Source organism: Schistocerca nitens, chromosome 3 (genome assembly GCF_023898315.1).
Source record: "Schistocerca nitens isolate TAMUIC-IGC-003100 chromosome 3, iqSchNite1.1, whole genome shotgun sequence".
NCBI lineage: Eukaryota > Metazoa > Arthropoda > Insecta > Orthoptera > Acrididae > Schistocerca > Schistocerca nitens.
The window spans coordinates 348,292,154-348,300,666 of NC_064616.1; the positions used below are offsets into that span (position 1 = coordinate 348,292,154).

The window sequence follows — 8,513 nt, forward strand, 5'->3', positions numbered from 1 at the left end:
AAATATTTTATACAGAAATTATACTCATTATTGTACTCGTTGACTTGTACCTTAAATATCCTTATACTGAAACCGCGCGACTGCTACGGTCGCAGGTTCGAATGCTGCCTCGGGCATGGCTGTGTGTGATGTCCTTAGGTTAGTTAGGTTTAAGTAGTTCTAAGTTCTAGGGGACTGATGACCACAGCTGTTAAGTCCCATAGTGCTCAGAGCCATTTGAACCATTTTGAACCTTATACTGAGATGTTCAAAGAAGCAAAATGTTGTCTTTGTACTTGCGAAAGAATGTAACTTATTTGCAGGTTGAGGATACCATTATTAACGAATAGCAGCACTCCGTCTTCAGGCCACACATCGGGACCATCCGACCGCCGTGTCATCCTCAGCTGAGGATGCGGACAGGAGGGTCGTGTGGTCAGCAAACCACTCTCCCGGTCGTTATGATGGTATTCTTAACCGAAGCCGCTACTATTCGGTCGAGTAGCTCCTCAGTTGGCATCACGAGGCGGAGTGCACCCCGAAAAATGGCAACAGCTCATAGCGGCCCAGATGGTCACCCATCCAAGTGCCGGCCACGCTCGACAGCGTTTAACTTCGGTGATCTGATGAGAACCGGTATATCCACTGCAGTAAGGCCGTTGCCTTTATTAACGAATAACTATTACATATTTTACAGCGGAGATTTGTACGAAATATATTGCTTAGTTTCCATGTCTCATTAAAGTTGAAAATTAGTCAGACTATAAAACTAAACATGGTATTCACAAACGGCGAAGGACCGCCGGCTCCTCACTTCCGAGACAGCGCAGGGCGAAGTATGGCCGGCTTTGAATCTCCCAACATAGCTTTGTTAGTCGTGTGGAACTGAGAACCACCCGGAAGGAATTAGAACAAAAGAAGACGTTTGCCTCTGCGAGCAGCTAGCAGGAAGCCACAAGCCCTTCCGCTAGAGATCTGTCGTCACCCACGCTAATCACTGCTCAGAAATTGTGCTCAGTATTCAATAAGGCTAGTACAAGCAACGTGCTATCGACCTTCTTGTGAATCATCGTCGTATGCGGCTGCCGTGACCAGAACACCGCGGCGCACCTTAATCAGAAAAGCCAGCTGGCAAACCTGATACGTCATCGCTAGAGCCTGCGTGCGCTGCTACCGCGGCCGCTCACGCAACGCCTTCCGTCGATACAAACACTCGGCCACATCGTTCAGCGCCGCCGTGCCCTACTTATTGTTTCCCCGTCTTGTCACGCTCTTCCCAAAACTGGGATATTCCTTACATGAGATTTCACAAACGAAAGCTCACAGATTCTCTGTTTAGTAAAATCGGCCTGATAGCCAAACAGTTGCAATGTTGAGGGGCACTGTATGGTGACAAGATTCCACTGTACTCTCCACAAGATGTGCTCACCAAGTCGTAGCAGTCTCCTGCTTTAGGAGCCAGATTGTGCATGTCAGTGCTGGAAGGTTGTTCCTAGTGTTGCACGGAGCACTTTCCTCGAGAAGCATAAAATTGAAGAAGAAATGCTAGGAATGTTGAAGGTTTCGATTCCCACAAAGTGTTTCTTGTATTATCTTAGGCTATTTCTCTAGGGCTTAGTCGCCAAAAACTCAGCAGCTGTGTCCATATAAACACTGTATTTATTTCTCAACCTGGGCTTACCGGCCCAGTGTGTTTTTAAATACTTTGCTCCTGACAGTGTCAAAGGCGTTAAGAACGACTTCTTGCTAAGAATACGCTTGAACCTTCTCAAAGTAGTCATTTGCTTTTTCTCTGACGTTTCGAAGGATATTTTCAAATTTCCTGTTGGAATGTGCAGGTACAATGACTCGTTTTGGTTCTTTTTTCAATAAAATAAAACAAAATAAAGGTCGGTGGTCAATGTGTAATTTTATGAGTTTGTCAATGCGTCTTCAGATTAGTGTGGTGTGATATTCAGTTCAAGAATTAATAATATCTGTTAAACTGCTAACTGTCATATTAAAGGCACATGCCACCTTCTCGAAATCGAAGACAACTGAGAAAATCTGAACAAAATTGAAAAAAAATTAAAATAGTAGCTGTCATGGAAGAAATTGAAATATTTAGCCGTAGTACAAAAGATGGAGAGAGTATTCTTAATATGATAACTGAATTTAAAAACTCGAACTCGTTTGGCAGCCGTAAATCGCTTGTAATGCAATACATTTAAGACGCACCGGTGTCACAAAGAAGTCCGTTAGTATCGCGAATATCTGAAAGAAGCGATAGTCGATACCCAGCCGCACACTACAATCCCGCCACACTGTTGTATAACGTTTATTTCCGTAATAAAAACCTGTTCAGCAGTGAAATAATCCTAGCGAGTGCCATTGCTTAAGTTTAATGGTACACAACAGTACCGCCAGTGTATGAGAAGGAAATACGTACAATAGGAATGAATCTATGGAACGCCAAAATCGTAAGTGAACAACTGACACGTTAAAAGTGTGTCACACCGCATTGTTATTGAGCCATAGCAACTGATGCAAACCTATGCGCACGCATGCCACACAACCTGTGTTTCAATAAACAACGAGAGACTTTATGAGCCCCACAAAAATTGTGCTGCCGAAAACATTTAAAATATTTTTGAACTACTGAGGCCTTTCTCTTGACTATGCACCTGATATTACATTTCAGACAATATTTAGTTTGTCATGAGAACGACGCTTTCGATGGACGCTCAGTGTTAGGCGAAACACCTTAGCAGCAGCCTCTGAGTGAGGTGATTCCGAAACCCCACAGGAAAGGCACCTGACGCGTGTTGGGACTCATACCACGTATAACTGCTGCTATTCTCTCTCTGTTCACATAGATACTGAAGAGCAGAATGCGTCTGTTTTGGTGGAAGTTATGTCGGGTACCGCTACTGAACTTCTGCACGGGAGTATCCTACGGCACGGAACCACCCTTCAGTTACACTACTGTAGTATGTCACCTAACGGAACGTTTATACACATCTACATCTACGTCTACGTAGATACTCCGCAAGCCACCGTAAGGTGCATGGCGGAGGTTACCCTGAACTACTGCTTGTCATTTCCCTCCTGTTCCACTCATAAATAGAGCAAGGGGAAAACGATTGTATGCCTCCGCATGAGCCCTAATTTCTCGTATCTTATCTTCGCAGTCCTTACGCGCGGTGTATGTTGGCGGCAGCAGCATCATTTAGCAGTCAGCTCCATATCACTGTATTTTCTTAATAGAGTTTCCCGAAAAGAACGCAGCCCTCCCTCCAAGGATTCCCCATTGGAGGTTCCGCAACATTTCCGTAACACTTACGTTATGTTCGAACCTATCGGCAATAAATCTAGCAGCCCTCCTCTGAATTGCTTAGATGTCTTCCTACAATCCGACTTGGTACGGATCCCAAACACTCGAGCAGTACTCAAGAATAGGTTGCACCAGTGTCCTATATGCGGTCTCCTTTACAGATGAACCAGTCTTTCCTAAACCATTTGTCTTTCACATGTTCGTTCCACCTCATATCGCTTTGCAACGTTACGCCCAGATATGTTCAAATGTGTGTGAAATCTTATGGGACTTAACTGCTAAGGTCATCAGTCCCTAAGCTTACACACTACTTAACCTAAATTATCCTAAGGACAAACACACACACCCATGCCCGAGGTAGGACTCGAACCTCCGCCGGGACCAGCCGTACAGTCCATGACTGCAGCGCCTGAAGCCGCTCGGCTAATCCCGCGCGGCCCCAGATATGTAAACGATTTGACTGTGTCAAGCTCGACACTAGTAATACTGTATCCAACATTACGAGTTTGTTCTTCCTACTCATCTGCATTAACTTACATTTTTTTCAAATTTACGGCTAGCTGCCATTCATCACACCAACTGGAAATTTTGTCTAAGTCGTCTTGTATCTTCCTACAGTTACTCAAGTTCGACACCTTACCGTACACCACGGCATCATCAGCAAACAACCGCAGACTGCTGCCCACCGTGTGCGCCAAATCATTTACGTAGCCTATATAGAGAACAACAACGGTCCTATCACACTTCCCTGGGGCACTCATTGCGGTACCCTTGTTTCTGATGAACATTCGCTGTCGAGGACAACATACTGGGTTTTATTATTGAAGAAGTCTTCGAGCCGCACACATTTCTGTGAACTTATTCATATGCACGTACTTTCATTAGCAGCCTGGAATAGGGCACCGTGTCAAATGCTGTCCTGAAATCTAGAAATATGGAATCTGCCTGTTGCCGTTCATCCCTAACACTCAGTATATCATGTGAGAAAAAGATAAGCTGGAGTTTCGCACGAGCGATGCTTTCTAAAATCATGCTTATTCGTGGACATAAGCAGCTTAGCCTCAAGAAAGTTAATTATATTCTAACTGAGAATGTGTTCAAGGATTCTGCAGCAACCAGAAGTAGGGACATTGGTCTGTAATTTTGGGGGCCGTTCTTTTATCTTCCTTATATACTTGAGTCACTTGCGCTTTTTTTTTTACAGTCGCTTGGGACTTTGTACTGGGCGAGAGATCCACGATGAATGCAAGCTAGGTAAGGCACCAGTGCCGTAGAGTACTCTCTCTAAAATCGAACTGGGATTCAATCCGGACCTGGTGATTTATTTGTTTTCAAATCTTTAAGTCGCTTCTCTATGCCAGGTAAGCCTATTTCCATGTCGTAAATACACGAGTCTGTCCAGTGCTCGAATGACGGTATGTTTGTAAGGTTCTCCTGCGTGAACGATTTCTTGAACGTGAAATGTAAAACTTCGGCCTTCGTTTTCCTGTCTTCAGCTGGCACACCAGACTGGTCGACAAGGGACTGAATGGAAGCCTTAGACCCGCTTAGCGATTTTGCATATGACCAGAATTTTCTGGGGCTCTCTGCCAGATCTTCTGCTAAGGTTGGACGGTGGTAGTTGTATGCTTCGCGCATAGATCTTTCCACAGACGCACGAATCTCTACTAACCTTCGCTTGTCGTCGTTTGTGCGTCCCCTTTTGAATCTAGATGTAACAGCCTCTGCTTCCTCAGCATCTTACGAATTTCGTTTTTAAACCATGGATGGTCTTTTCCATCCTCTGTCCACTTACTAGGCTCGTAAATCTCTAGACCACGATTTACAGTCTGCTTAAACTTTGCCCATAATTCCTCTACACCCATATTACTGGTACTGAGTGATGTCAGTTCACTAAGTTAGCTGTTAATACCCGGCGGAGGTTCAAGTCCTCCCTCGGGCATGGGTGCGTGTGTTTGGCTAAATGGTTCAAATAGCTCTGAGCACTATGGGACTTAACATCTTAGGTCATCAGTCCTCTAGAACTTATAACTACTTAAACCTAACTAACCTAAGGACATCACACACATCCATGCCCGAGGCAGGATTCGAACCTGCGACCGTAGCAGTCCCGCGGTTCCGGCCTGCAGCGCCTAGAACCGCATGGCCACCGCGGCCGGTTGTGTGTGTTTGTCCTTAGGATAATTTAGGTTAAGTAGTGTGTAAGCTTAGAGACTTATGACCTTAGCAGTTAAGTCCCATAAGATTTCACACACATTTGAACATATAGCTGTAAATAACTGCTTATCTGCTCTATCTAGCAGAAACACTCTCCTAGCCTTCTTGACTGATTTATTAACTTTCGTAGTCATAGTTGCTATAATGACATCATGATCGCTAATCCCCGTTTCTATACTGACATTGTCGATAAGGTCCTGCCCATTGGTAGCCGCAAGATCTAAGATATCTTCGTTGCGTGTGGGCTATTGAGCTAGCTGCTCAAGACAATTTTCAGAAAACGTGTTCAAAAATATTTCGCATGACTGTCTGTCTGTACCTCCCGCAGTGAATCCATAGACATCCCAGTCTGTACTCGGCAGACTGACTGTGGCCCTTATCACTAAGGCTGAAGTTGACACGATGCATCATATTCCAAAATAATTCCTATCAAGTCCAACATAAATGAGTGAATGAATAGGGTAAAAACACCTTTTGAAATAACTGATGCGATTGTAAGCAACTATAAATTTATTACACCGACAGAGAACGACATTGGACATGAATAGATATAAACAACATCGATTACAAGCAAGCTTTTGTATAATGAAATGAATTGTGTGTAGTGACGTTCGGTTGACAAAGTTGGGGAGTGGGTGGAAAATTAACTGCTACTCCGATATTAACTGTGGATAACGCGATCTAACTGAAATTAGTTTGTGGGTAATGACTGAGAACTGCAAAGATGCAAACTACCATGGAATGCAAATTGGACAGCGACTGCTGCTGTATGAAAGCGCTCCCCATGCACGGGGAAAAGTGACCTTACAAATTCCTACTGTGCCAGAGTTGCGGAATGTTCATCAAACACTGGTTGGAGTCAGCAATTCGGCGATCAGCGCACCTCTGCGTCGACTAGAACGTTGGACCTCTGTCTCGTTCGCCGCGTCCAAGTCGTGAATCCTCGCTCTAACACATATCGTGGTCCATAGTCGACAACTCAATCCAACGCCTTCCGCGGCCTAGGCTGAATATTACTTGCATTGTGGCCTCTGCCCAAATGTCCTCTCCATCTCTTCACTAAGATTTTCCGAAACCACCGCATGTGGAGTACACTCAAAAAGCTGAAATAACCAATAATAATGTGTCAGCGCTTCCATACGCCTATCACAAAATTCTCCGCTCTCCATAAAGCCTCCCCCGAGAAGAATGCCAAATTCTTCTCCTCCATTCCTATTATTATACGTGACAAGAAATAAGCGCCCACCGACACGTCCTCTGACGTCACAGTCGGCGTCCCGTTCAAGAAACTCTTCTCCGTGTTTGCGGGAAGCAGCTTGGCGAGGGTGTCTGCGTGACTCTAAAAAACGCGAAAGCTGTCCCGGCGACATTGTGACGGGTATCCTGCCGTGCAGGCCTATTTCAGCCACCGTGCCGAAGTGTTTTTCACGATCCTACCAGATACTGATCTCTGCAGGAAATCCCACGGGAAACATCACGTGGATACCTGGAGATTCAGAAGAATGCTCTCTCCCTGGCGACGGACACTTATCAGGGGGCCAGGCCACCGCGACTCGACTAAAGAAGTTGTAAAAGTTGTCTAGAGCCTCTGGGACAATGCACTGCGCCCCGCTCCCTGAGGCTACGGGATCCCTGCTGTTCGGCCCGTGTCTGCCAGCATGAGTTCCACTGCGCGAAAGCGGCAGCCACGATTCTCAAAGCAACCCACTTCGCCACCTACACGCCGCTATCTTTCCTTCGCCTTGCCCCAGCCGTAACTGTCCACCATAACATTACTACACTAAATAAATTACTAATGAACTTAGCACTCAGTCACTGCCAACCCACATTAACAGACGTGATATCGATCACAAAGTCTTCAGGACTCGGTCTTCAAATTTGTAGCAAAGATATTTGCTTCATCTGTTTTCAAGGTCGAGGGATGGGTGGTTCGAATCATGAAGATTGAAGAAATTTGTTAGTCGGTGGGGGCAGGAGTGTTCGAGACCACTAGGCTGTGCCTGGTTTAAATTCAAAAAATCAGTCCTCTAATATTGACGGACCTTCTGGTGATATTGGAAAGCATTACTCTATGTATTGGGACTGGATTTCATCAGGTGCCTTCATTTAATTTCCAGAATGACCCACAACAACTATGTGCTGCACAAGAAATGTAAAACTCAGATACCTAGGTGCCATACGTGACTGGTGAAAGAAGAGACTGTAACTCTGTCCCGTAAACACCCATAAAATGGCTCATACGGATTGGGTTCGAACTACTTCCTAGGTATTTTCGCTTCGAATTAGCTCGTCAGAAACGAATACGTTCACCTCCAAGGATGCAGATGATATTCTGAGGGTCATTACTTACATACATCTGACACATTTTAAAGCAAATTACCGTGCTACGGACGAATGGTGCATCTGCTTTCACTGTAATGACAGCAATATGTATTCCTAAAGTACAAAGGAACCATTCTCATTGACGCCCACCCAAACACCGCAGGAAGCTTATGGAGGTTTGATGGAATTGGGTCATAGCCTAATTTCTCAATCGGTGGTGGCCCAGATGTGCTCAGTAAGGTTGATTTCAGATGGCACGCAAACACTTTCACATCGGCAAAATGTCTTGGTGTCTTGCAGCGATATTGATATCGAGCCTCCAGACACGTTAATACAACTAAGGAGAAGAAAAAACCTTGAGCAGTCATAACATCCAGTACCATCTTTTCTCTATGGGTTACAGACACTCCACACGAGTACCTCTATTTCTTGTACCAGTAGTTTACGCGGTATGGAGAATATCATGAACGCATGAACACCATCAGACATGCAAGGCATGGAATAAGACTATAATGTCTGATGAATCACGGTATACGTTGGTACGTGCCTATGGAAGGTTACAAGTACGTCGAATACACTTTATACATGCCATTTCCTCAATGGACACCATTCACTCAGGTTGTGGAGATATCCACGTTTGGGAGATATTTGCATGAGATAGCATGATGCATTAAGAGTGCGC

At 44.9% G+C, this 8,513-nt stretch overlaps 1 pseudogene; it reads right to left on the reverse strand.

Annotated features, from left to right (window-relative positions):
• Nucleotides 1–525: 525 nt before the first annotated feature.
• LOC126249897 (5S ribosomal RNA) lies at nucleotides 526–643 on the reverse strand (annotated as a pseudogene).
• Between the last annotated feature and the right edge of the window lie 7,870 nt (nucleotides 644–8,513).